The 27,778-nt window shown below is 49.6% G+C and overlaps 1 protein-coding gene across 3 annotated transcripts in view; it reads right to left on the minus strand.

Moving 5' to 3' along the window:
- The window catches only part of COL8A2 (collagen type VIII alpha 2 chain), a 143,683-nt gene that overhangs the window by 65,810 nt on the left and 50,095 nt on the right, over positions 1-27,778 (minus strand). Inside the window, exon 1 of one of the 3 annotated variants that reach the window (XM_029912663.1) lies at positions 25,879-26,022. The exons of the other annotated variants lie outside the window; for them this stretch is intronic. The gene's annotated coding sequence lies outside the window, so the exon portion shown is untranslated. Of the gene's footprint in view, positions 1-25,878; positions 26,023-27,778 lie in introns of those variants that run through there. 3 annotated transcript variants of the gene reach the window in all.

A 27,778-nucleotide genomic window follows, 5' to 3' on the forward strand; every position in this document is an offset into this window, starting at 1 on the left:
TTTAGGGACAGAAATAAGGGCTGGATTTGCAAAAGCACTCAGCACCTAGCATTTCTGGCCACATTTGAATGAGTGCTTGACACCCGACATGCTGAGCTCTTCAGAAAACCTGGCCCAGAGACTCTTACTCTCCCCACACTGATACCAATTTTGCAGTAAATGTAATTCTAGCAACTTCAGTGGGTTAGTCCCGATTTTCATCATCGCATGAGAGTTCATAGCCTGTGAATTTGGGTCACTGGTGCCCACAGTTGATCACAGGTGTAAAATTAAGAGTCTGTTCCTGAAAATACATCACTGGAGGCTCTTACCAGCCAAGACTGGAATTAAGATTCTCCAGCTTCGATCAATGACATGAAAAAGGCAGCTGGATTCCATCCCTGGCTTTCATAGCTAACGATTGGCCTCAGCTGTAGCAGGCGAAACACAGAACCTGGGTCCTGGGCAGGCTTGGTTTTTGGCAGTCTCCGTTTGTACACTGTCACCGGTACATAATTTACATGAGCAATTTGGGATCTTGAACAGTCTAATTAACTCCCTATGCAGGCTCATTGTGAGCTGTCAGTTAAAGCATCAGCAAAACAGACTGATGTTTTAGTTACTACAGCAAATCTTGGTACCGGAGACACACAGAGTGTGAGGTGGGGACCCAGCCCCAAGATGCGATGGCTGCAAATATGAAGCATTGTATCAGACATCAACTCACCTGTGACAACAAACCGCACCGGTCAACAGCTAAACTGCACAGTGCGTTAGAACGCTGCACGTTCTGCTCCGAACACACAGGCCTCCAAACACCTGAGCCAGAGGAAAATCTCTGTGTGGGCTGTAGTATTAGAGCTCATAACCTCTGTGAGCTTCTGTCCCAAGCGGGGAACGCCAGGCTAAGAACTCCTACTGCAGCAGGTTCTACATTCCAGCCAGCAGAGCGCAGCAGTGACACGTAACTGCACCAGGATCAGGGCGAAAAAAATTGCATTTGAAGCACTTAAATGAAAGGTTTTGCAAGAAAATTTTTGTTTTACATCGGAAACCACAAACCATTTTATTTTGTTTTTGAAAACGGACTGGTCTGTCTGTCCCCTTCCCCTCTTCTTCCATGTTGCCATTGGCAGGGGTGGATGGTGAGAATGAGGAAAGGGTAGAAAGGGAGGGAAGGCAGGGTCTGATTTCCCCTACCTCACACCAAACATTTTCTGGGTTTGGAGGTGGGTTTTTCTGTTGAAAAACAGAATATTTCCATTAAAAATTCAAAAGAAACTAAAAAACTTCTTCTCATTTGAAATTTTTTCACAGAAAATAATTACTGTTGACTACCTCTATTATGCAGTACCACACACACACACACACACACACACACACACACACACACAAGGCTTGGGATTTTGCTATCAGAGAGGTTTAGATTCAGCTTTTGACTACTTCAAAGCATCTCTAAAACTTGTTTTGCTCTGGAGCTCATCCGGATTCCCCAGGCCCTCCCGGCCCAACCAGTGGGAGAATCTATTGCCTAACTTAAAGGGTGTGTTCAGATCTAGGGGTCTGGATCCACCTTTCCTTCCTTCCTATGAATCCCAGGGGGAGCGGAGAGCTCAAACACCCTGAGGGTCCTGTGCTGAGACACTCGGGCATGTTTGTCATGCTCACACAGACCAGGACTGCTTCCTTGCTGGAAGATCTTCATTTACTTCTAACTTGCCCATGGCCAGCCACAGACTCTGGCTGTGCACACAGCTCCCCACGCGCCAAGCAGCGGAGCCAGCCTGTGTGCACGCAGAGAGAACAGCTCCAAACAGAGTGGGGCGGGGCCTGCTCCTCAGCGGCACCATTTCGGAGCCTCCTGCCTAGCAGCCTTTTCCTTTAGGCTCGCTCGAACGGCTGTGACACATGGCTGTCCAGGTCCAGCCAGATCCTCAACCCGCCCCTGCACCTTGAGCGTGTGAGGACGGCTGCCACCGGAGTTGGGGTTTATTGCTCACTCGACTGAGGAACCAATCTATTTTATTGGCCTTTCCTGCGCTTTTTCTCCACCTTGATTCTTCAGGTCAGCCAGCACGAGGAGGCAGGATTGGGGAATATTGAGCACAGCCCGCCCGTCTGCTGCGTGTCCAAACAAAAGAGGCAGCAACAGAGGTTTGAACGTCTGCCTGCTGCTACAGTTAGTTGCTCTACCACAGCGGGTTGCTGCCGAGCAATCCGATCTCTTTGCTACACCAGATACCCAAGGGGTGCATCAGTGTCTTTGTCACCCCGGAGATCACTGCAGCAACCTGGATACCAAGCTCGGCCTGGTCCCCCTACTCCCTCCATTGACCCCACAGGGGGACGTCCCAGTTTTGGCTGCGGTCGCCCATCATCTCTTCAGGGAACACCCCTGCTGATTGGTGGCAGCATTAGCATCAAATGGATTCCTCCGTTTCTCTGTGTGCATGCAAACTGTAGCCTGAACCACGAAAGCCCCTGAAACCGACAGCGACTGATCAAATGGGCCCAAGGGAGCTAATGTCAGAGCTGGTCACCAGCTAAGCTCGCTCAAGCGAATGAAGCATAAAGACACACTGGGCCTCTGTGGCTCAAAACTTGATCTAGTTACAGAACAACTTGGCTTTGCTCCTGCCCCTTGAATTGCCCCTTTTCCCACTCTGTCTGCTCCTCCGCAGGATCTCTCCAGCACTGGCGAGCCCTTGCTATCGCCACTAATTTTCAAAGATCATCTGAAAAATATCTGTCTTAACTTTCTCCTGACCTCTGTGCAGCTGGTTTGAGAAACCCTTTATGTGAGAAACAGCTCCACAGGCTCTCTGCCTGCAGGACTTACACACTCTGCCTGGGAAAGCCTCAGGGCAAAACATCCCGATTGTGGATAACCAACACTGTTAGTTAACCGGGGCTCAGATCACTGAGATTGTGCTGTAGAAAGCTGCAGGGAGTGTTGGGGAGTGGTTAGCGCAGGGGACATGGAGTCAGGACTGCTGTCCAAGCTCTCAGACTGACTTGCTAGGTATCACCTGGGCAAAGTCACTTCCCCATTCTGTACCTCAGTTTCCTCCCTCTGAATAGGGCTAATTTTACTTACCCACTTTTGTTTGAGGTCCTCTGGTGAAACATGCTTAGGAAGAAGAGGGATGTTGACCCAGGTACAAGAAGCAGTATGAGAGAAAGGTGGAGAGAAGGGATGGGCTTTTGGTTAAGGCCCAGTTCTGGGACTCAGCAGATCGGTTTTCCCTTCCTGATTCTGCCACAGGGACCCTGTATGCCCTTGGGCAAGTCACTTACTCTCTCGGCGCCTTGGATCGCCAGCTGGAAAATGGGGATAGCGCTCCTGCCTTTGTCTGTCCTGTTTCTTTAGACTGTAAAACCTTCAGGGCAGGGAGCGCCTCTCCACCACCCAGCACAAGGGGCCTTGTGCTTCTGTGGCACCTCTAGGTGCTATCGTACTAGTACTCCAGCATTTGCACTGAAGTAGATGTCTACAGTGTATGAATTACGCCCCAAGAGCTCTGGTTCTTTGGTATAGCTGGACTCTCCAGGGACTGTGTGTTTTTGCTTTTCCCAGCCAGGGGGTTAACCACAGTGTCCTGACAGCGACTGCACAAGAAAAACACAGAGGAAGGGAAGGTTAATGTTGATTTAGGGCTTCCTGACCCTTTATCATTAGGTAGCGGCGTGGTACTGCACAGGAAATCTGAACAGAATCAAACCGCTCCCCTTCGGCTCCCTTGTCCGCCAATGAAACTTCAGTTACAGCACCATGGAGGGCACTTTGGGGGCTGGATATACCAGTTGGATCCTAAGGAGCGATGCTGATTTACGGCAGCTGAGGATCTGTCGCCTCCACCCTCCCCCATCTTCCAGGGCTAATACGAACATGAAACTCAACTGCTGAATATTGCGTCGCTCTCAGCATAGTGTCATTTCTGGACATGGTCCTTCTGAGAACAGCAGCAACATGGGGCTTGACAGCATATTCGGTAGGGCAGCCAGTATCCACAGAGCAAGGGGTTTCCGATCCAGACCACCCTGTTTCTCGCCTTTAATAGCCTCTCCACTCAGCAGCTTGCTTTCTTTGCTTATCTCTGCAATTACCCGTGATGGGCTGGCTTCCAAGCACCACAGCTATGCTGTTAATTCGTGGAACAAGCTCCCTTAATGACAGTCAGCCCGTTCGCGGAGTACGGTGACTGTTGGGTGGAAGTAACTTGGGGTACGGATCTTTTATTAGCTCCAGCAAATCCCAGCCTGCCGAAACCTTTTAATTGAGCACCTCTTAAAACCAGCATGATAAGATTTTGCTGAAACCATGTGTTAAACCAGGAACCCTTGATTGACTGAAGGCTCTCTCTATACAATGTGAAGAGACTCCATCCATGAATCCTTCTTCCATCTCACTCACCCCAGTGGGATTTTAACCCTCTGGCCACCATCCTTCGTGTGTCACCTGACCTGGTGTGCGTCATGGAAACACGACTGAATGGCAGCGCAGAGCCAGCTCTGTTTATCCCACTGGCTACTTTATATGCCAGACCCCAGAGAAATCAAATCTGGAGGCAGAAGAGCCATTCTGTTCCCGTCCCAGCTGCACCGCGAGAGAACGGCTGCCCTGGGGAGGAGACGGGTGTCACAGGGGCACGGGGTAGTCTGTCGTAAGTCAGGACGGCCAAGTGGCCTACGGCACAACACTGAGGTCTCCGTCTCCCCTGACGCAGGCCGGCTTTCTTAGCTACAAGTGATGGTGCTCAATGGTGGGGGAGATTCTGTGGCCTGGGTTACACAGGAGGACAGGCCAGGTGATTGAGATGGTCCAAAATCCTGTGAGAGCACCTGCGTCTAGCTGACTGATGTGGGCAGGCCGTGGCAGAGGAGGCGAGCGAGTCCTTGACTGACACAGCGAGAAAGTCCACAAGACTCATCTTGGGAGACCTCTGCATCCATGCAGATGATGCCCTGATCTAACGGTACGAGATCTTGCAGACAGTTTCCCCGGCCTGGCTTTCTTGCTGCCAAACGCTGGACGTAGGCGCGCACAGCTGGCTGGGCCTTGGACTGGAGCCTGAGAGAGGATCTTGACATGAGGCAGGCCTTGGAGAAGGCCTCCCCCGTTTGGGTTGTAACCTAGCTAGAGTCCCCCCCATCCCACATGCACACACTGGTTTCTCGCACACCTCGAGCTTTAAGACTTGCTGAACTACCTTGTCCACTTCAGCAGCTCACGCTGGGCTTGTGACACCCTCGCCCAGCGGCCTCAGCCCCTTTGCACCTGTCCAGCCCTGTCTGAACATGCCTCCCGGGGTGCACACGGGGGAGGGCTTCCGCTCAGCTCAACCCGCAGCGGAGAACTGAACTCTAAAGAAAAGCCACCAAGCCGCACGTCGCTGAATTCTGCAATGCTCCGTGGCTGTGCGAAGTGGTGTCGGCGCCTTTGCAGCTGCTCCTGCCCAAGGGGGCTGCGAGGGCAGGCGTGTACTCACAGCGCCCCCAGCAGGAGACTGCCGCGCACAAGGGAGATTGATTTGTAAGTGTGTCTGCATGTTGGGCTTTAAAGAAACCCTTTAGCTCCTCAAACCTGGACAGCTCCCTGCAGCCGGCACCTTCCTTCACATTGGCATAGGGGAGCCCCCAGCTGAGTCCACTCAGCTGACGTCCAAAAGCTCCATTTAGTGGTTCATGAGAGAACAGATACCAGGGTAAACTAGTCCCAGGTGAGGAGGGAACCGTACCAGCCATCCAGGGATGCTACATCTCTCGGTGTGATTTCAATTCGCTGCCTCGGTCGCTGTTTAGACACCTTTTCCTTTCTCGCTCTGTAAATGAATTCAGGGTTCGCGTGGGAGTCAGACACGGGCCTACATGCTGTGAAATCTTCTGCTATAGAGCTTGAAGATGCCCCTCACTCCTGACCTGCAGCACAGCCCCCACCCCCGGCCTCACCCTCTGCTCCTGGGTTCCCCCCCGTTCCATGCCCCATAGATCTTTTCTGCAGCCCCCCCCCCCCCCGCATCCCCTCCTGCTCCATCAATGTGCTGCTCTCCTGGCTTGCAGGGCCCCTTCCCTCTAGGGTGACCAGATAGCAAGTGTGAAAAATCAGGACGAGGTGGGAGGTAATAGGTGCCTATATAAGACAAAGTCCAGAATATCGGGACTGTCCCTATAAAATCAGGACATCTGGTCACCCTACTTCCCTCCCACCACTCTCTGCTCTGTTGACGGGCCTCATCCCTCAGCTGCGCCCCCCCCCCCCCCATGCGTAAGCGGCTGCAGGCCTTGGCCCTGCTCTGACAGCACACCCCTTGTCAAATACCCACACAAGAGGGATTGTGGCAGGAAACAGAGGCAATCCCGGGCTTCCTGAGAGAGGAGCTGGAGCTCAGGCCATCACAGCCGATTCATTCTGACGCAAGAGGCCAGGTTTTCCCTCACCCCTGGGAGTTCTCTCGCTCTCAAATCTTGGCTCCTGGCCGCCACTCGCCGTACGTTACCCACTGACCTCGGGAGGGTGACAAATTACAATAATTAGCAGCGGCTCAGACAAGCCAGCTCCATTTGAGCAGCTGAGAGAGGCCAGGGGCTGACAAAGCGATAACAGCGTCCACGCCCGACAAATATGCCGTTAGAGCAACCGGCCTACGTGACCAAGCTACTGTTCTGTAGATAAGTCGCTAAGTGCCAGTGCCCGTTTTCAGGGGCACAGTCCTAGGGCTGCTACGATACAGAGAAGCACCCTGGGCACGTGCCTGGTGCTGGTTTCCTGCTTTCACCCGCAGGGCATTGGATCTGCATTTCCATAGGGTTTGAGCAGGAGGCGTCTGTGGAAGGCCAAAGGAAGAGCTGCATTGAGGGGTTGGGAGTGGGACTGGCTGGCTCGGGGGGGAGAGGGGGTTGGGCATGGGAGATGGAGCCCCTTGCCTCCAGATCATGGGTTCAGATCCTGCCCAGGCTAATAACAACTGAAGGCCCCATTCAGAAGTGAGGCCGAGCAGGTGTAACATGCACTGGGGGGCATGGATGGAGGCATAACAAAATCCAGAGCGTCTAGGGACGGCTAAGCCCTTCCCATCTCATGGCGTGGCTGGACTGAGTTTGGGATTCCCCGGCTGGGTCCTTTGCACTGGGTGCCCACTTTGCCAAAAAACACGCCACCACCACTTTCGCACATCAACCCTTTGGAGCTGCCAGGGATCAAATGGGCCATGGAGACAGGCTGCTTCTGTTACTCTTAGCACACGTGTCCTAGCCCCCAGAGCCTGTTGCCTTATTTCAATTGGAGTTAGTGATAGCCAGTTAACTAGAGTTCCCCAATACAGCTGTAAATGCCAATCCAGGACACTCCCCACAGGGCGGCGGTGTACCCAGGGCTTTTCCTTTCCTCTGGCACATCCAACATTTGCCACAGCTGGAGGCAGGAGACGAGATCCCAGGCTATTCCAGTCCCTGTGCTCCTAGCCGAGTGTGGCAAGGAGGGTTTTCCTTGAGCCATTTCAGCCCTGCCTCTCCTAGAAACACCTCAGATGGGCCTTACCAGAAAAGAGCTAACACCACAACTGGAAGGGAGAAGTCCTTCCCTGCTACCCGGCCATGGCTGTTAGCAGCAGCCAGGTCTGAGAGGGGTGATGCAGGGGAAAGCAGGGCCAATAGGGGAAGAGGTTGCAAATTTTAACGAACTCCGGGACAGCGGCAGATCCTTCCTCTCCCCCCACAACATTCAGAAGTTCAAAGAGAAATAACCCAGTTCGTCCCCGATCCAAAGCACAACGCCCCCCTTCAGCAGGGCGAGAAACTGCCTGTTGCTGACGGACGAGATGAAAACATCTCAAACATTCTGAGACACGGTTTGTCAAACTTCTATCCCCCCCGCACCTTGAGCTGCCAGCGTTTCTGCTTTCGGAGAGTCACAACCCTTTCTCCTCCCCCCGCCCCGCCTCAATGCTGCACTCAGTCTGAAATACCAGACTGAGTGCAGCATTAATAGTAGGGTAGCTTGCCAGGTGCATATTTTGAGCAAGCGAATTATATATGCCAAACCACAGGTATTTTATGAGACGTTTCCTGTTATGAAGAAATTTTTGTGGGGACTCTTTGCCCCCTCCCTCTCCTCCTCCCAGTCCTCTTTTTTCCCCTCCTTCTCTCTCTCTCTCTCCCCCCCCCCAGGATGGACACTTCTTTGTCAGCGATTATGCATCTCCAGCTCTTGCCGAGCTCTGGCATGAAAAGGAACGGCTACGTTTGCTCCATGCAATGTTTGGATTAGCAGGGCCCCTCTCCGCCTTTTGCTTTTAGAAGAGCAGAGAGATGCCTTTAATTAAAAACCCAAAGGATGGAAAAATCAACAGTCCCGTGGTCCTGATTGACAAGACCCCCTCCCTGGGCGGAGAAGAGGATCTTGCCAAAAGGGACGGCGGAGGGGCCTAAACGTTCGTTTGAAAATGCTTGAGACTCACGGGATCCTGACAGCAATCACCTCAGCCCCCTGGTCCTTCGAGTTCCAAGGCAGACAAACCAAGCCCCAGGCAATGCAGTCCCTAAAGACCAAGGGACGGATCCCCATTGACATCTATGGAGCTACGCGGGGGAGCTGGCCCCAAGATCCAATCTGTCCCACCTGGGTGCTAAAGCTCTACACCACTGCTCCTTTCCCCCACAGCAGGGGCTGCCCCAGTGTCCTGGGCCCATCCTTCTGGCTCACTGCTGCGTGGCTCCCGACGGGCTGCTTTGCTTGAGGACGATGCCCATCAGTGCCACCGCCCCGATTGTTTGTAAAGGGCTTTAGGATGAAAAGGGACTGAGCACACAGGGTGCTCACAGGGATCCTGCGCCATCCTATGGTGCCCTCCATCAAGGGCCTCCACATGCTAATGCGTCATCCCCAGGTAGGTCACTGTTACGGAGACACTGAGGCACAAGGAGGGGAATTCACTTGCCCCAGCTCAGACAGCGAGTCCGTGGCAGGATCCAGACTAGAACCCATCTCTCCGGTGCTGTCCCCACAAGCCCATCCTCCTCCTCTTCCTGGTCAGTGCCCGACACGGACCTCGCAGCCCCTCGTTCTCTGCTCTAGGGATCACGCGAGCGGTTTTGCTAGTTTCAAACGCCTGCCGTAGGCGAGGGGGAGGGGACATCCCCAGACGGCGCCTCCTGCATTACAAAGGGCCCCGTGCACCTCCTGAGCTAGACAGGCTCCTAAGCTGCGCCCGTCACCATGACGTCTGGGCATCTTGGCTCGTGTGGTGTGCCGAGACAGAAACAAAAGGTGTACAAGCCACGAGTGAGTGGGGAAGCTGAACTTCTCCAGGAGCCAGAGAGGTGGGAGCTGCCAAGAGGTGAGCTCCTGGGAGGTGCCCCTGGAGAGCGGGGGCGGGAGTGCTGACAGTCAGGGAGGAAAGAAGCAGCATCTCAGCCTGGACTCATTTTCTAGCTGAATGGAACAGCGGGAGGTGTGGCTGGCTACAGCGGGTTCCACTACCACAGCAGTAACAAGACCAGCCAAGGCAGAGCCGGGCACCTGCCGCCTCTTCTGCTTTGCCCAGTGTCCCTGGGGAACCCTCCAGCAGAACCAACGATAGTTACAGAGGCACAGCGGTGATGTCAGGGCGACCGCCCCAACGCTGCAAGGAGCTGTGCAGGGCTGGATCCCTGTGCCCACACAGGGCCATATTAGAAGTTAGGATTGCAAGCCGTTTGGGGCAGGGGCTGTCCTTTTGTTCTGTCTTTGTACAGCGCCTGGCACAATGGGGGCCTGGTCCATGACTGGGGCTCCTCGGTGCTACCACAGAACAAACAACAAGAATAAGCCTGTTCAGGCACAGATCACTTCAGGTTGCAATTCCATTAGATGCCTGGCAAGACCCTCCCTCCCCAACTTCTTTTAAAATTCCTTCCTGCTAGACAAACACAGACTGGAAATAAGGCACAATTTTTTTTATTTTTTTTTTTAAACAGTGAGAGAGTAATTACCCATTGGAACAACTCACCAGGGTCACGGTGGACTTTCCATCGCTGACCATTTTTAAATGAAGATTGGCTGTTTTTCTAAAAGCTCTGCGCCAGGAATTATTGTGGGAAGGTCTCCAGCCTGTACTAGACCAGTGGAGTTTATAAACACCTTGATAGGTCTTGCAGAATTTTGATAAGACCCTGCCTCTTATTAATCTGTGGTACAGTACTGTTCAGAGGCCCAGGTATGTTGTATAAACACATAGCAAGAGACTGTCCCTGCCCTGAGGAATTTACAGTCGAAATAGAAAAAGACAAAGGAAGCATTACGCACATTTTACAAGCGAAAGAAAGCGATTAAGGGATTTGCCCAAGGTATTTCAGGAAGCCTGTGGCAGAGCCAAGGACTGAACCCAGGTCTCTTGAGCCATAATCTAATAACCAACAGACCTCTGCTGAGGCTATTGTCAGACTTCATACGCTCTCTAGTAATATAGTCGTTCTGATTCACGGTGCTTAGAATCGCTATAAACACTCAGGTGGAGCGTGCAAACTCCACCAGCCAAATCATTCCCAGCAGGCGCTTCTCACCCAGAGATGCTTAGTACGCCAAAACTGTTTGGTCCAAGGAACATATGAGCATTAGTGCTGAAGCTCGTGGTGTTTATATAGGTTCTGTGGTTGAAACAGCTGGTTTTGCATCACAGAGCCTGGAAAGAATTTATATTTTTAATGCAATGGAAATTTTGCAGAGAACTCTCCCAAAACCTACAGAGAGGTGCTCACGTGTCGGAGAATCTGCAGACGAGTGGACATGAGCTTTGGGCACAGTCTGGGTTTGGAGTCACGAGTTAATTATAATGTGAACCGGGTCAGACGGGCAGTCCTCTCTGGGGGTGGGCAAGAAGGCAGGATTTAGTCCACCTGATTTATTTTTGGGGTATCCTCGAGCATGCTACCAGCTCCTTCCCGACGCAAATTGTCTCTTCAGGACACAGCCTCACTCCTAAATTTGCACACATCTGTTCGAGCCAGGGTAGGGACCCCAAGCCAGGCTAGACAGTAAGTCACCACAGGTTGCTTCTTACACCACACTTGGCAAGTCTCTGGCATGGAAGAGATCTGCATCTTTCCCGTCTCCCAGCAAAGTCTGAAGGGACATTGCCTGCTTAGTTTGCAAGGCATTGGTTTTTGCAAAAACAATGAGGAGTCCTTTAGAGACAGACACATTTATTTGGGCATAAGCTTTTGTGGGCTAGAACCCACTTCATGAGAACATTAAGGGTATTTGAACACTGCAAGCGAAGGTGCGCCTGTAGCACGGACAAGCATCCCTGTGCTAGCTTTAATCTAGCTGGGTAAGTATTCTGGTTGCTAGCCCAAAGCTTATGCTTCTGTGTCTTCGCTACTATTGTTACCCGTGCTTGTTAGATTAAAGGGGTATGTCTCCCAGTGCTCCAATCACCGCTTCACTTGCAGTGTTGACATACCCGTAGGCACCTAAGTGAAGTGACCAGCACGTCCCATTGTGACACTGATGGGCAGATATTCCAAGAAGCTCCACATTCAACATGCCAAGTTCTTTGAAAATCTGGCTCCTATGTATTCTTGCATAGGAATTCTGAAATCTGTAATAGGCATGTCCTGGGGGATTTTGGCAGGGAGGGTTTGTATAATTCGATGGAGAACATTTAAATTCTAGTAGTGATTTTAACCCTAAAATTTATCTGTGCTGCTGGCAAAATCCATTACACACGATGCCTGTGTCATCCTTATAACTTAGTGACTGTGAAAGCTAATCATCCAATTCCGACAGAGCGAATACGTCTGGTGATGCCACAGACACCGAGTTAAGACAGGATGACCAAACAGCAAATGTGAAAAATCAGGTCAGGGGGTGGAGGGTAATAGGAGCCTATATAAGAAAAAGACCCAAAAATCAGGACTGTCCCTATAAAATCAGGACATCTGGTCACCATAAGTTAAGACTTCCCCCAGCCAAGCATGAGCAGTCAATAGAGATTGGTTCTTTTTTATTGTCAATTTCTTTACACACAGGGCTGGAAAACAAAATTCCCACAAAGCACATGCCACAGTCTTGGTGAAAGTCTGCACCAAAAAGTTTGCCTCGATAAAACAGGGCTCTAAAGACTGGAGAAACTGGCATGTAGCTTGAAAAAAAAAAAAGAAAGAAAGAAAGAAAAAGAGGTAGACCTGACATATTTCCAGCTCTTGCATGTTGAAGACAGGCTAAAAATGTTTAGTTGAAAACCCAAGTTTCCCTCAAAAAACAGGTTTGATGGGAAATGTTCAGCCAGCCCTAATGCAGAGTGTGTGGCAATGCCCAGAGTACACAGCACACATGTGACACACAGCGTCATATGGATGTGTTGCAATCCCCAGTGAGGGATACAGGGAGATTCAAGGCGGAGCATGAGCTGTAATGGTGCACGTAGTTGTGGGTCCAGTGACACACGGATGTGCGACATCCCATTGGCGAGAGTGACACACAGCTGTGCAGTCCCACTGGATGGCATTACCTCAAAACACACGGCGGAGCAGTGACGCACAACGTGCAGAGAGTTGTCTGCATTGGTTCAAAACCCCACCCACACTGTGAGTGGCTGAGATGCAAGGACATGGGCTGCTCCCTGCAATTAGCTCTTCCTCTACTGCGGCCACCTGACTGCTTAAAAGTGCCCCTAGGCCATCCTGTTCCCCCTGCCCTGTGCCCTGGAGACGGCACTGCAGAATCAGCTATCGATAGTGGTGTAGAGGAGGCCCACGGAGAGCCAATCTATTTGCTAACCACAACAATTCAATGCATCTGCCTTGGCCGGCTCCATGTCTCACCATTTGACGGAGACAGAGGCTGCCAGAAGCTGGGCCTGGCAGTAACTGATGTGCTGGAGCCGGAAAACTGCATTGCCATTTGGCTCCTGTCACTTTGGACCAGTTGTTTTAAAAGAGTTATTTCAAATGACCGGCTTCATTCCTTCTAGCGGGAGCCACAGGAGCTGCAGAGAGGAGTAACCTCACCTGCTCCACGGGAGCTGCAGAGGGAAGCCACAGCAATTGAGCAGCCACAACAAGCATGCAAGCCACCACCACGCACACAGCCTGGCTGTTAGGCTGAGACAAAGAACGTGGGACGCAAACCCACGTCAAGGTATCTTCTCTCCGAAGGGTGTGTGTCACTGCATCAACCCGTGTTTCCTGATAGGAGGCCGGTTAGGATTGGTTACGCTTTCTCTGGCCTCTGGGTGCACATGTGCCATCCCCACTTTAATATTTTGGAAAGGAACTTGATTGCAGACTGGAATTCTGATAATATTTAGCGTTTACATCGGACGTTCCTACATACATAATGTGTATGTGTAGAAGTGCGCACACACACACACACACACACACACACCCTACATATTCAACCCCTTTAACAAAACATTTCATTCATTCTTACAAAGCCCATGTGAGGTAGACTTTTCTCCAGCTCTCCCCTATGCCAGTGCCTTGCTGACCCAGTCTGCCCTGCAGCCTCCCGCTCCTTCAAATCCTTTGTCTAGACACTCCTTTTGGCCAGGCTTCCAATGCCAATCTGAAACACTCAGTGATGAGAAAACCGACTGAGAAAAGGAACGAACAAGAAGTGGATGTACTAGGAGTGCGAGTCGCCCGTGTGCAGACAGGACAGCCTTAGGTCAAGGTACCACTCCAACCCCACCTACACCCTATTTTGGAGACTTACATGGTGCCTAGGCTTTGTGCTAGCTCACTGCCCACAGGCGAATTTCACAAGATCTTTCACCATGTCCTCCTGGTTTCCATAACAGCGAAGCATTATCCTTATCGCTGTATCCTCCACACAGGCTAGCTGGATCATTGTCATAGAATCATAGAATATCAGGGTTGGAAGGGGCCTCAGGAGGTCATCTAGTCCAACCCCCTGCTCAAAGCAGGACCAATTCCCAACTAAATTATCCCAGCCAGGGCTTTGTCAAGCCTGACCTTAAAAACCTCTAAGGAAGGAGATTCCACCACCTCCCTAGGTAACCCATTCCAGTACTTCACCACCCTCCTAGTGAAAAAGTTTTTCCTAATATCCTATTGTCCTCCGTGCTTTGTCTGCGAATTGGGACCTGATCCTGCAAACACTCATGCATGCACTTAACATGAAGCCAAGGGATGGGGGCCTTAGATTGTAAAGCTCCCTGGGACGGGGATGCATTTCTTTCACTTGCCTATAATGCACCATGCATACCGATGGCTCCATAGAAATTATAACAGGAAGGCAAGTGCTGTGATTCCCACTGCATGGATGGGGAAACGGAGCCAAGAACAGATGATGCACCTCGCTCTGATCTCACCAGCACCAGTGGCTGCACACAGGCAGTACTGTGACTGGGGTTCCACCAGTATAAAGCCAGATGGGGTTGAGGACAACGTGACTGGCCCAAGGGCACATAGCAAGTCAGTGGCAGAGCCACGAATTCCTGGCTCATAGCTCCATGACCTTCCCCTACATCATGCTGCCTCCATTGTGCACCACAGAAAGATTTGCTCTCAGCCCACCAGCTCCTTATGCAGCTTTGTGTGTTTGACCTATTACATGGCATCTCTGACTCTTACAGAAGGACCTGGAGGGCACCAGCCAAGAACTGAGCCCCATTGTGCTCCATGGGGTGCAATCGGATGGTAAGAGATTGAGATGGGAGCCTAAGGTCTTACAGTCTAAACAGAAAGGTCAGAAAGGAGGGGAGGGGAAACAGGTGTGTCTTGATTTGCCCAAACTCTCACAGCAGAGTGGAGATTAAAGCGCGGATCTCCTGATGTCCAGAGCAACATCCTACTCACTGGATGATGCTGTGTCTGAGTGGAGAAAGAGATTACTTGGGAGATATTGCAGCAAGCATTCGTAATTGACTACAGACTTTCAGTGCCAGTCTCTGGCCCTCCCCGGGAGTGCTGAAAAGTGCAAAGTTAGAATAAAATAAAAATAATGTAGACAAAAGCCCTCTCTTTCATGGAGCGTTAGCTGGGACTTAGGCTGTTACTTCATGAAATCCCTTTCACCTGGTGTTATCGGATGAGATTGCACCTGCACATAAATCTGAGAAAGATTTAATTCTTTTGCACTTCAGAAAGCCCCTCAATATTAAAGCTGCTCCAGCGATCACTTTCCCACGACATGCACTCCTGTTAGTCCCTCCGCCCTGCTGCAGTACAAGGGTAAACAAGGAACTGGACACCGGAGAGAATGCGCTAGGGGGCGATCTGTTAAAAGCGTTCCCGGGACAGGGATCAGGATCTGAAACATTTCACCTTGGAGTCACTGGCTCCAATGAAGCTCACATCAACAATGCCAGCATGACATGGCCAGGCATGACATGTCTATACTGCAGTCAGAGGTGTGACTGCTGCATGCATAGGCAGACCTGCGCTAGCTTGGATCTAGCTAGTTCGAATAACAATAGCAGCGAAGCCCTGGCAGCATGGGCTGGACAAGCCCGCTTGGGACCTGGAAACGATGTGAGCGGCTACTCTGTGCTGCCACAGTATTGTGGCTATTCTGATTGGCACGAGCTAGATCCAAGCTAGGTCAGGTCACACCTCTAACTGCAGGGTAGACCTACCCACAGACCTGCTCCTCGTGAAGAGAGGTGTCCCCATCACAACACCCATTAGGACGACACAGGAAGGATGGACTTTTGGCTAAAGGCACCGGTACAACTCCTACTTCTGCCACTGACTTCCCATGTGACGGTGGGGAGTCGCTCCAGCCTCAGTTCTGTCTGTAAAATGCAGGTGGTAATATTTCCTTCCTCCCGCCTCTTGTCTTTGCAATATCTCCAGGGTAGGGGCGGTCTCTTTCAGTCTATGTGGCTAGCACAAAGGGGCTCCTGGATGTTACCAGAAGAACACACATGGGTCCACCATTAAAGGCTGTCATAGCAGAGCGAGGAAAGGGTGACGGGCCCATGGAGAATTAACATCCCCTTCACTCTGAGATGTGGTGGATGCAGAATGGAGCAGGGCTGAATAAAGGAAACGTGTCTTGCTCTCTGGGTAAAGACAGGACTTCGTCCTGTGCTGAGCCCCTTCCGCCCACGCTACATTCACTTGACGTGAAAAGGCTGAGAAAGCCACAAGTGTGGTAGTTTGCTCCCAGTTTAGGAACGACTCTAGGTCCCCATTCATCTCAGAACACCCAGGGGGCACGGCTGAGAGGCAGGGCTCAACGGTAAGCAGTGGTGGTCAGATATGAAATGTATGGGGTGATTCAGGGCTGTAATGCCAGGGCGAAGGGCAGGTAAACTGCAGTTTGTTTTCTTGAGCCCATTCCAAAGCCACAGCTCCCAGCGACAGCGGCTGGTTTGAGGAAATGGACGGCTGGGCAGGACAGCTTGGCGTTCTTCCCTTTTCCCTGAGAGGCTTCTTTGCTCTTCGATACAGTATATTTTATAAATAAACAGAATTGCATTGGCTGGGCTCATTGGGATGCGCTGGCTGCGTTTGTGGGACGGGGCAATGTTTTTGGAGCAGGTGTTAAGGATACGTTCTTTAAAACATAATTCTTGGGCCGTGCAGTCAGGATGTTCGCAGCTTCCAAGAAAGGGAACAAACCCCAGACTGGGCTTGGCACGACCTTGGCCCACAAGGAAGCTTCTTAACTTGGAGCTAGAAATAGCCTGAAGGGTCAGCTTGGTTTCTGCACCGCTCAGGAAGAAAAAATGCGTGTCAGAGAATTAGAACGATCTGTAGCTTGCACTCAGGGCTCCTACCCAGGCAGAACCCACTCATGCAGGGGTCCTGTCCACAGGCTCTGCCTGACTCACCCCCTCTCCAGTGGATCAGCCCAGTGAGCAGTCCGTGACCCCAGCACTATATGAAATGGGGTTTAGCCATTCCCCAAATACTGCGATTCCTCACCTTAAAAATAAATAAATAAAACAACCCAGAAAGTTGGCCTCAAACTTATGCGTAGCTGATTTCCAACCTCATGCCAGCCGGAGCAAAACTGCCATGAAATCAAAACCACTTGGAATTGGCTTTGCTCACTCTCTCAAATCACACCGGGCATGCTGCAGAGACCTCCAAGCCAACTACAACAAGCTGCCAAATAGAAACTCCTAAAGGCGGCTGATCTGGAACAACATCCGGTGCAAAGACTCTGCAGAACACCCAGCCACTTGAAAATTTTCCAAGTCCCAGACTAAGGACCCCACAATCCCACGCCTTCTCCAGAGGGCTTATCTTAGGGGTCCAAACATCACAGAATTGAAGCAACCCCAGCTCCTCTCCTGCAATAGATTCCAAATCTGCATGGGCCACCAAGCACAATACTTGAGAAGCCCTGACTGACCTTTCTATGCTTCGTAAATATAAGGAAGAAGGTTAATGGTGACATCTGTGGCTTTTCCCTAAGGCCACTGCACCAGCAGTGCAGCGACTGAATAGAAACAGGGCGTAGAGAAGAAGGTGTCACGTGGGAACTGAAAGAACGGCAAGAACAACAAGCTTTGTAATAAAAACGTCAAGGTCCAATAGTGCAACTCTCTCCTGGTGTAAACTCCAATAACTTCACTCAAGTTGCACCAGGGATGCATTTGGATCCCTGAGCATCCCTCATTGGTATTATCTGTATTACAATAGACCTAGCTAGCCCCAACCAAGAGCACAGCCCCGTTTTACCAGGTGCTGGGCACCCACAGGGAGCGACTGACCCTGCCCTGAAGAACTTACGACCTAAACAACCAAATGGTGGGAGAGGAAATAGACGGAGAAAGGATAAGGGACTAGGCTGAGGTCACACAGCAGGTCAGTTTACTAATTGCTAGTTTAGTGCCTTGTCACTCACGGTCCATTAATCACATGGGGTTCTCGTCTTTGGTACACCAGATCCCCAGAAACAGATTCCCTCCCTCCCTCCCATTCCCCATCACAACTAAAATGAACCAAAACAATAACTATCGACTCTGCAAACAGTTCCATTTTTTGTCTAAGACACTAAAAAATCCTCAGTTAAAATTTTGCTGCACGATATACACACGTTGCTGGAGGGAGGATAGATGTCATGGTGAAAAATGCTATTGAGGAGATCAGTAAAACCATAATCGTCAATTTTAATGTGCAACTTGCTGAGGTATGCTCTGGGTGTTCACTGTCTTGGTAATTTTCTTCACCAGTTATTCTTTTAGTTGTCTTCAAGTACGGCCGTATGTTATGAGAAACAAATCCCAGGACTAATATTTCTACCGTGTTCATTACTGTAGGATCTGAGCAACATATTTGGAAGAAGGGGCTGACATAAGTTAAGGATAAATATTGGCTCTTTGATGGGACTTATAGAAAGGAGAATATTCACTGTCTTCTGCAGCGTTGGCATTTCTTTCATTCTTTTGAGATTCATCCATAGTCAGTAAAGCAATTCCAGTGATTTAAATGGGATGCAACAATTCAATTGCATGTAATAATTTGACTGCTAATCATACCTCTGGGGTGGGGAAATGGCAAAATAGATCCACTGAACAATACAAGTGCAAAACAGATGTGAACATCGCATTTCCAAGACTCCCTGTATCAAGTGATGCAGACTGACCAATCAGCTGGTTTGTTATGGCTCATGAGCACTTGCGTCCTATGAAGCCAAAACCGAATGAATTGGAAAAGGCCGTGAAATCCAAAGGGTAACTTTCATTTCTTGATGGATCATATATTTTAAATAGCCAGTGGTTGCTGGGCAAGAGCTCTCCATATGAGTTACTCCAGTATCTTGTCTGTCACAAGATTTAAAACACATCCACCACTATCAAGTAATTTTATTATCTGGGCACAAACCACAGAGTTCTCCCTTCACTGTTTGCAAGAATTTTCATGGTGGTTCTGATTAATAATACAAAGTCAGTAATGCCATCTGTAACCCATCTGTGTTCTCAAAAGGCGCTCCATATTAATCCAAAGGATGGAAAACTTTCTGTACACCAACAGCCTCAGGTGACTGTGGGGAGTTGTCAATATATGTGCCACAGCCTTCAACTGCTTTATTAGTATTGGAGCTATTAGTGCACAGTTTCAAAACCAGGATCTTCCAGCTCTTTACAGTTGTCATTAGCTTTGGAAACTCCTCCTTCAGATGCTTCCAGCACAAAGCGTTACCAGAAGCTGCCTCTTGCATCTCCAGGAAATTTGGAGAAACATTTATCAGCAGCTTTTTCTTCCCGATGTTGCATTATTTTTGGAGTTCCACATTTAAAATTCGCTGTATCCTATGTTTAGCTATTTTTCCAGGCTGTGTACCATACGGGCTTTCTTGTCATTTGGGTTTCTCTGTTGCTCTTCTGGACACAAGAGACAGCAAATTTGAGAACTGCTGCAAGAACTTATTCTCATGTAGAAAACGCCAAGGTACATAATCTTAGCTTCCCAATCCCTTGACAGTGAAGATGGCTGCCTGGGATGGGAAACTTTTTTTCAATGTTTATTCTGCCGGTCATTTTATTTTAATGTCATAGGTTGAAAATCTGTCTTTCTGGTTTTGGTGTGTCTTTTGATTCCATTCCTCCCCCCGCTCAGTTTAAATAATATCACTGCCAGGTGATTAAAAGTAATTGGGACAATTAATTTTAAGGCTGTCAAGAGAGCCTTACTGGCATGTTCTTCTTTTGAACTGACAGTTTCCTGTTCTTTTGGGCTTTCTTTAGGCGCTGCCTTCAAGTCAAACGTCTGTAACAAACCTGGCTGGGTCTTCCAGACTGATCTCTCCTCCACTGTGCAAGTCATTTTATAACTCCACTCATGCCTTTCCAGACACATTGGCTGTTAATCTGCTTGTAGATATGTAAATTCCCAGGGAGTCTATAAATCATTTTTCAGCTATTTGGATAAAGTTACGAGTTTTAGTCTGAACTCCCAAGTAATTTAAGCTGAGCAGCATGTGCCTGGAACTGTCTCATGTGCAAACGACCACCCTCTTCTGATTTAAATCCCTCCTTTAGAATACATTTCTTCTAGGAAGACTTTCAACAATAATCCACTAAAGAAATAAATATTTTTTTTTTTTTTTTTTTTTTTTTTTAAAAAGTCATGATTTTTGAGCTTGGTCTTACAGCTGGGCTAATGCTGGGTCTATACAGGATTGTCCATCTCACTGGGACTACTCACATGCACAAGTACTACTCAGTGCGAGTAAGGGTAACAAAATCAAGCCTTTAGACGGTTAATTCCTTGGAGGAGAGATGATGGGAGAAATCCAGGCCCTGCTGAAATCAATGGGAGTTTTGCCACAGACTCCAATGGTATGAAATTCACCCCCGTGATGGCCAGCCCAAGGGTGAAGCAGGACTTCAGTGGTACAGAAGACTTAAGCAGTGTCTAGGCCTCATGTGGGCAATCTGGCATTGGGCATTGCCTCAATGGGATTACACAGGGTATAAGATGGAGCAGAATTTGGCCCATTCAATGTAGCATGCAATACAGAAACCAGGAATTCCTGCTGGCTCGGGTGGAAATATATGTATAGCTGAAGTAACAGATGAGGCAGGTATTGTGCAGCTCAGCATTTGTTATATGTTGACCAGGCTCCATACAAGGCTGCCCGACAGCTAGCCTGGGTCTCAAACACAAAAGACAGTGCCCTGGGTGGGGGAAATGAGCCATGACATTGGTCATGTAGGTTATTAACAGAGAACCCTTTGAGATTATCTGCTGCCCCCTAACAGGAGCGGCCTAGAACTACACGTGCTGCACAACCTGACTGCACAACCATGTGATTACTGTGATATTTTTACTGCAGTTAGTAATAATTTTGCAGTCACTGGGCCAAATCCTGCTCTAATTTATTTGTATGCAGACCTGGAGTAAGATCACTGGCTTCAAAGAGAGTCACTCTGGAGTGACACTTGCATGACTGAGTGCAGGGTTTGGGCCAGTTTGTATAGTTTAATATATTAGATACAGTATGTGTGTACACACACACACACACTTTATTGTACAGGGTGTGTGTAACTTACCTATCCTGTAAATTCACTGTATCAATGTCCTCCATCAAACTTGGTCCAGTTTGTTACAACTCCTAGTGTCTAAAGTAAATAATACAGTTGTTTCCACTTGCTTGTTGAGTGGTCTATTTCACACACACATGCCTGCGGGCAAATCTCTCTCTCAGGAGTTCTCAACCTGGTTATTCCGTCCCCAAGGGGGTCACTCACAGGTGTCAGAGGGTCATCATGACCATCCTTGCTCTTCCCATAGAGCTAACAAGCTCATAGGGGGTGTCCCAGAATCAGGGCCACCCGGGGGGGGGGGGAGCAAGTGGGGCAATTTGCCCCAGGCCCCGGGCCCCGCAGGAGCCCCCACGAGAATATAGTATTCTATAGTATGGCAACTTTTTTTTATGGAAGGGGCCCCTGAAATTGCTTTGCCCCAGACCCCCTGAATCCTCAGGGTGGCCATGCCCAGAATAGAAAAGATTAAGAGCCATTAATCTATCATGTCCTACTGTCACACTAGGCTAGGAGAAATTGTATGGAATCCAGGAGCAAGATACAAGCTGGAATGATGGTTTTTGAGGTAAAATATTCTATTCATCACCAGTGCCCTGACCATAAAACTCCATGTCTTTCCCCTGCCATGTTTTAGCCAGCTTTTGATGACTGGTTTCCCCAAAGTAGGGTTGCCACCTGGATTGTCCTTTCTTGAAGTAGCTGTCCCAGGAAGTCTGGAAAGGTGTTCAGCACACACTGGCAGCTGGCCAGTTTTATGGCTCGGGGTCATCTGAGATATTCTGGGTTTTTGGTACCACAGAGGTGGCGACCCTCCCCTAAGGACGTTGCTCAGGAGGTTCAGAGGGCCGCCAGCCTTGGGAAGAAGTTTCACTGATGTCAAAGCCAGAAGGGACCATTGTGGACATCTCGTTTGACCTGTTGCATCACACAGGCCAGGGAATCTCCTCCAGTTAAGGGAATGCCTCATGGAATCCACACGGCATTTTATCTGGTTCTTTCAGAAAGACGGTCACGCATGCACGACTGACCATCAATTCAACAGGCTACTGGCTAGAGGAGAGAAGGTGCCTTTCCAGTGTTTCTGTGGGGTCTCAAGGAGTCAGTTCTGAGAGGAGATTTAAGCCCTTCTGGGAGCTAGTTTCCAGGGATTTGGGGTGCCTAGCCTGAGACATCATAAGGGGGCCTGGTTTTCAGGCAGTGCCGAGCACCCATCCTCTGAGATCAAGCCTGTCAAGGTGTGTTGTAGGACTTGGCACAAGACACACTTAATGGGATGGCCCTGCCTTTAAAAACATTCCGCAGTTCACGCTGATTAATGGATCTTCCCAGCTAAGGTCAGCATCATCCCCATTTGACCTCCATCCAGCCCAACATCCTCTCTTGGACAGTGGCTAGAAAAAGGGGCAAAAACCCCCCCCCCCCCCCCCCCCACACACACACACATACACACGACTATTATGGAATAACCAGCCCACAAGGTGAATTTCTTCCTGACCCCCATTAGCTAGAAGCTGGTTTATACCCTGCAGTTGGAGGTTTTACGCCCCTTATATCTTTTATTTAATCCTATCTAACGCGACTGTGGATGTTCCCATTATCCACAGCCATGACAAATCCTTTCGGACTCCTACTTGGCTCTTGGCCTGAACAGTGCCTAGTTCTTACTGTCATTCACATGGGCACCGGTAATAAAGATTCTATGGGAAGTTAACCAACAATTCTATTGGTGCACAGGACTAGAGCTCACTCTCCCATCATGACATGACAACGACCGGAGTATAAACCAGGACACATTTGGGGGCCACTGTAGTCAGCAGTTCTGGCTCACAGACACGGAGAACAGACCTGTGGAGTTAGGGGGAACATTTCCCCCCCTCCAACATAATCACATGCGAGAGCAGATCCTCAGCTGGGGTAAATCAACGTGGCTCCAACCCATCAGAGTTAATGAAGCCAATTCACACCCGCTGAGGAGCCGGCCTTTAACTTTAGTGCATTACTCAGAGCTTTGAGGTGGAGAGTCAGGATTATGGGCTTGCCTAGCTCATCTCTGGAAACGGCCAGCGTAAGGGGATCAAGCTTCAGCATCTACCCTATCAGTTCCCTAGGGACAGCCATGGGAAAACAACAAGGGCCAAGAAGTCACCAAACCCCGCTGCTGGCTTGGGGCAAATGCTGGATAATCGGTGCTCTCTCACCTCTACTCTGCTGTTGGCATCTGCCTTGGCCCTCATAAAAAAAAGAACCTTTAAAATGAAAACAAAGCCCCTGGAAATCCAACCTCGCAATCTTCACCTGCCCAACCTGCAGCCAACTACTCACGCTGTAATCTCACCTTTTCTACAATATCTGATTCACACACACACACACACACACACACACACACACACACACACAAAAGGAATCACCCAACAAAACAAAAAAAGTTATGGCCTGATCAGAATTCAATTGCAAATCAATACAACTCGCCTCTTCTAGGACGGCAACTCTCTGTATTTCTTTACATGCACACAGAAACCCACCACCGCCTCCTGAGTGGATTTTCCCCCTCTTAGATTCTTTACATCTCAGACATTCTAATTGCTCCCAGACACCCAGACTGTAAGTTACATGGGAAACAAGCATTGCTTGCCTATGCAATCTTATTTGACAGTTGTGTGCCCAGTGCCGCTAACAATGTGCCTAATGCAGACAAAGAAAATGTTTCAAAGCTGGAGGAGGTTTTTTTATTATTATTATTATTCTTTAAGTCTAAATCACTCTCTCTTTCAAAGATCGCCAGTGCTAAGCACAAATATATTCATGAGCTCTGTCTCATGGTCTGGAAAGATACAATAGTTAGGAAAATAAATTCCATATGAAATTTGTTGTGGTACAGTGGGCTTGGCATCTGAAACCCATACATTTTTCCCCCCCAGCAGATGCCTCGTTCCAGCTGTTGGCAGGAGAAGCTGGCTACCTCACAAACACTAGCCAACAGAGGGCTCTGATGAAAGTAGGCACCTGATGAAAGTCAGCAGAGTACATGAAATGGGAGAAGTAACCTGCAGCCTGTTCCCCCAGAGGAAACTTTAAATCTGTACAACGTAATCAGGCTTCAGGAGCAGACGCTGTGAAGTACTGCGGCCTTCGGGAACGGGCTGTTAGAACTTCTCCTGCGGCTTCCTGTTACTCCATTCCTGACCTCTGAACCTGAATGACTGTCGCCAATCAGTTCCTTGATTTTCTGCCCTTCCCAGGACAAAAGTCTGCTGCTCCCATTTCTGGGGTTAGCAAGGGGGAAAAAATCTTGTTATGTTTCTCTAAGATTTGCCTTCTGTTTTGCATTTGCAGTTTCTTCAAAGATACGGCGCATCGCCTGCCAAGATTCCATAGACGATAGCCGTAGAAATGTAGACCGTTTTTTCCCAACCAAATTCAAAGAAAACAAATGTCAGGCCAAGGGTTGATATGAAATAGTTTAAAAATGAGAAAAAGCTGCCTTAGAGCTAGGTTTACATTAAAATAAATTTCTGCGCGGAGGACTTGACTGAATTTCTCGCTCAGAAGGAAGAAAGGAGAGTGGGGGGCGGGGAGGGGAGGGAAGGGAAAGGCAGGAAAGGATAATGTTACCTGCCAGTTAGGTCGGGCGTTCCTGGGCAGGCAGGGTGTGATGAGCTAGGCCCTGGAGGAAGGGGCTTTGCACAAAAATTAGCAAGGTTTTTTGGTGAGCACGCAGCTTCGGACATGGCGCTGTCTGGTGTGCGTCTAGCTAGTGCCTTATGTCTCTCTGATCGCCCTAGCTAGGAGCGCCCGGCAACTATTAAAAAATGGTCTTTGCAACACCCCGGGGAAGGGGCAAAGCGTTCTAGCCACTATTTTACAAAGGGCGACTGAAGCACAGCGAGATGAAGCCATCTGTCAAAAGTGATACAGGGAACCTGTGGCGGCTGAGCCTTCCTCATCTTCTTTGGGGTTCCTATGACAGTCCCTTCCCAGGACAGTCCTTTCCAGGCCCCTTGTCACCTAGGGCTGGAGGTTCAACATGGAACGCGCGACCTCCACAGTTCAATAGGGTCCAGCTTTGAAGGCCCCCAGGACCACTCGTTTAGCCAGGTGTGGAACTGTCCATCAACAGAGCAGTGGGAAGGGCTCAGCACACAAAAGCAGCCAGGGCCCAGTCCCATGAGGAACTGGTGCTGAGCCCCCTTGGCTCCCACTCAGTTCAGTGGAAGCTCAAGAGCATGGACTGCCCTGCAGGGCCATGGCAGCACATGGCCTTTTGCTAGATACTTGGGCCAGGTAACATACACCTGTGATGAAGGGCACTGCCAATGAGGGGGGTGCTGGAGGACTAGTCAAGTCAATGACTCAGCATGGGTCAGGCCCTGAGTTAACAGATGCATTTCAGCTCTCTCTCTCCCTTACCCCAGTCTGAATCCATTCAGCTCCATGGAGTGACTCCTGATTTCACACCAGGCCAAGTGGCTAGTCACACACAAAGAACGGAACTAGATACTTTACCGCCTCTTCTGTGATTGGGGTGGGGGGGGATTGTCAGAAATCTTGGCACCCTGAGCATACCAGGCATGGCTCAGAGCACCCCCACAGATTTCTAGGGCTACAGATCAGCAAGGTGCTCATCTAGGATACGTGGTCTCTGGTAACGGCCATGCTACCAGGTATATTAAAATGTACCCCATAGCTTCAGTACAAAACAAAGATCTATTGCTAAAGTCTCTGCGACAAAAGGTGCAGAATGAATTAATGTAACCAGCAGGTTCTGTTCTACTGCTGTCATGTACTAAAACAACATGGTCAATGGTAAATTCATGTTTATCACAGAATTACACTGAGTTTGGTCCAGACTCTGCTCTCCACGACACCCGTGTAAATGCAGATTAACTTCAATGCAGTTGCTATGGATTTATGGCATCACACTTGATGCTTCTCTCCTTTACCAGGTTCATACCTCTGTGACTTCAATGGAGCTCCTTCTGAATTACACCTTCGTCAGAGAGATCAGAATCAGACCCATAGCTGCTACATAACCGTAGATACCACCAACTCAGTTTGAACTCTGTCCTCAATTCTCTACAGACCAACAGCTCCCAGCTTCCTGTTCAGATGGATATCAGATTCCTAGCTCCCTGAAAATGGTAAGTGTAGATGGTGAAGGCTGGGAGACATGGAATAAATATTTCCAGTTGAGTTTGCTGCAATCTTTGCAGCTCCAAGGCTTTGAAACACCAATGCACCCTTCTGACGCACTATCACAGAGCTGCAGTCCCTTCGGGTGCCTTGTGAAAGGAAAGCAATACATGGAAAGCCAATTCTAGAGGCAGTAAAAGGCTCACTCTATAAAATTGCAATGTGTGAATGTGTCACTTTTTGGGGAGGTCACATGTTCAATAATTCTTTTCTCCCCATGTCCTACATTCAATAATCCTTCCTCCCCTATGTGACATTTACTAATCACATGTGCAATAATCCGCTCTGTGCATCATGCAGGCAGAACCTCTTGTCTTCCGACTGTGTATGTTACAGGCTCTCATGTCATGGACAAGTTGCAGTGGATTTAAACAGCTTATAGCCCTCTGTTTGTGCAGAAGGTGCGCTTCATCCCCCAGATAACCGGCTCTCATGAGCTAGATATTAACTCCCAACACCAACGTTGGCCCCGAGGCTACAGTGCTAATCTCCGAGTTCTGCTCTTGTTTCAAAACGGCAGCACATTCAAGCCAATGTTTTCACCAGTGGCCACGGATCCCAGATGCCTCAATATCTGGATGCTCAACTACAGACCCATTGGGCCCGATTTTCTTTTTTTGGGGGGAGATATCCTATCTCCTAGAACTGGAAGGGACCCCGAAAGGTCATCGAGTCCAGCCCCCTGCCTTCACTAGCAGGACCAAGTACTGATTTTGCCCCAGATCCCTAAGTGGCCCCCTCAAGGATTGAACTCACAACCCTGGGTTTAGCAGGCCAATGCTCAAACCACTGAGCTATCCCTCCCCATGCTGAGCAACAGCCATCCCAGGGAAGTCAGGGGGAGCTGTGGGTGCTTACTGCTCTCTGAAAATCAGGCTCCGTGAAGGCATTTCAAGTTGGGATCCGTGCACTCCTCGGCCCCCTTTGACTATGCTGTCCTCAGCGTCTGTGAGAGCAGTGAGACCAAGATGAGTTGCTTGCAAAAGGGCACCCAACCTTTGCAGTGCTGAGGGCTGCAATGGCATCTTTCCTAGAGTCCCCTGTCCCCCGTTAGAACTGCACATGGATTTATGGAAAGTAAGTGTGGTAGATTGGGAAGGTGCCTTCAAATTCAGTACAGAATCTGCTTGCAGCAAGGTGGAGCTAGGACCTTTGTGTGCTCCAAGATGCACCTGGAAGGTGGCCTTGTAGAACCACATGGAAAGAGCTGGAGGGGCAGTGGGGCTGAGGATGCTGGAGATCTGCTGCCATCTTGAGAGGGGGATGTGAACAGCACAGTAAAACCTTAGGGGTGGAGAGAGGTAATTTCACCCAGCTATGCATGTAGCGCCTCCCAGCGGCTGTGCCTATGTGGTGCTGTACGGCGGCACAGACTGACTACCAGTGGGATGTATCATGCTGGGAGACCCTTTGGGGGTGGACTTCGTAGATAACGCTCCAGAGCCCAGATAAAGGAAAGCAGAGACAGGCACAGTTTTTACCTGGAAATGCACAAGGGCTAATTAGCATCTGTTGATGGTTTCCAAACTCTGACCCCAGCGAGTGGAGAGGGCACCACGGATCCAGAACCCTACTCTGCCTTGCAACCCTCGGACCCAGCCATAAGGCATGGACAAATGGAAGATGTGAACAAACTGGAGAAAGTCCAGAGAAGAGCAACA

This window comes from Terrapene carolina, unplaced genomic scaffold (assembly GCF_002925995.2).
Source record: "Terrapene carolina triunguis isolate 2854851 unplaced genomic scaffold, T_m_triunguis-2.0 Scaffold236, whole genome shotgun sequence".
In the NCBI taxonomy this organism is placed as follows: Eukaryota; Metazoa; Chordata; order Testudines; family Emydidae; genus Terrapene; species Terrapene triunguis.